At 48.2% G+C, this 1,727-nt stretch overlaps 1 pseudogene; it reads right to left on the bottom strand.

Moving 5' to 3' along the window:
• Nucleotides 1-378: 378 nt before the first annotated feature.
• On the bottom strand, nt 379-1,419 carry LOC115904260 (annotated as a pseudogene).
• Nucleotides 1,420-1,727: the final 308 nt, after the last annotated feature.

Raw genomic sequence — 1,727 nt, 5'->3', positions numbered from 1 at the left:
TTTCCTTTTGTATTGACATTTGTGCTGCATTTTAGAAGGGAAGAAGTATTTTTAGCAACACATGAGGCATAAAAGCAAGCAGGTGCTGCATCTTTCAGTTTCACAATTTAACCCAAATGGCTTTCTGTGTCATTACCTTCATGCAGCCCTGCCGAAAAGAACTATAAACTACAATCCAGGCTAGTTTTTTTCCACATTAGATTTCCAGGAGCAGCATATGTGCTTGTCATGTAGCTGGGGCTGCTCCAAGGCACGCAGAAGTGCCTTGGATGTGCTCGTGCCCGAGTTCCCCCCCAGAGCTGCACTCATGAGAGCTGCCTGAGGGCTCCCTGGTGTTCTCAGCAAATCCAACCTCAGGTTTAGGTAATCCTAAGTTTCTTAGACAATGGTAAGGGTTATAGGGGAGATAGGAAGGAGTAGGATGAACATGGTGGTTAAGATAGCAATTGTAATGCTGGTTGGTTTGCTAGCACGCCATTGTTTTATATGGTTTGTGGTGTGTGGGGGGAGTGTAATTGTTGTGCTGTACGTGAGACAAAGGTAGAAGAATAGGCTTTGGAGGGGGAGGAGGGAGATAAGTGTGGCTGCTGGGGCTATGTCTTGCTTAGTTAGTTCTTGAATGATAAGTCATTTGGGCAGGAATCCTGTCAGGGGAGGGAGCCCTGCAAGGGAGAACAGGGGTAGGAGCAGCATTGCGTTTAAGGATGGCATTTTGGTTCATGCAGTCATTAGGGTAGATAGTTTTAAGACTTTAATTGTGTTTAGGGTGAGGAAAACGGTTGCAGTTATTACAGCGTACAGGTAGAAGTTGAGGAGGGTGAGTTTAGGGTTGTAGATGATAATGACTGCTATTCAGCCTAGGTGGGAGATGGAAGAAAAGGCTAGGATTTTTCGGATTTGTGTTTGGTTGAGACCCATTCACCCCCCTAGGGCTGCTGAGAGGAGAGCTAGGATAGTTAAGAGAGTAGGATTTGGTGAGGGCAAGGTTATGTAGAGTTGCGTGACTGGGGGGAGTTTTATGATGGTGGATAGGAGGAGGCCAGTGGTGAGAGGAGAGCCTTGGAGTACTCCTGGCAATCAGAAGCGGAATGGCACTAGTCCCAGTTTTATTGTGATTGCCGAGGTGAGGATCAGGCAGGACATTGGGTGGGTAAGTTGGGTGATGTCCCACTGTCCGATGTGTCATGCTCTGGTTATGCTGGAGAATAAGACAAGGGCAGAAGCAGCTGCTTGGGTCAGGAAGTATTTAGTGGCAGCTTCAATGGCTCATGGGTGATGGGATGTTGAGATTAATGGGAGAATGGTGAGTGTGTTGATTTCAAGGCTGGTCCAGGCCATAATTCAGTGGTTACTTGAGACAGTAATGGTTGTTCCTAGGAGTAGGCTAATGATGAAGATTAGATTTGCTTGGGGGTTCATTAGCAGGGGAAGGAGTTGAACCATCATTTTCGGGGTACGGGCCCGATAGCCCGTGGCGAATCAGTTCAGGTCCAGGCTAAGGGGATTTGGTGCCAGAGTAATTAAGTTCCCACCCCCAAACCCTCCCACCATGGTGGGTTTTCCTCTGAGAGGCTCAGGTTGTTTGTGGTGGTGGCCTCTGCAAGGATGAGCTGGCACCAGCACCCACCTCACAGGCAGCTCCTCTTAGCTCAGCCCTCCTTTGTGCCACCCAGCCTACATAAAATAAAACTCTAGATGCAGCTTCCAGCAGTGCCACTGATATGGGT

Source organism: Camarhynchus parvulus, chromosome 5, assembly GCF_901933205.1.
Source record: "Camarhynchus parvulus chromosome 5, STF_HiC, whole genome shotgun sequence".
Taxonomy (NCBI): Eukaryota; Metazoa; Chordata; class Aves; order Passeriformes; family Thraupidae; genus Camarhynchus; species Camarhynchus parvulus.
Note: the sequence above shows the minus strand (reverse complement) of the source record. Positions and strands in the feature narration are given on the sequence as shown.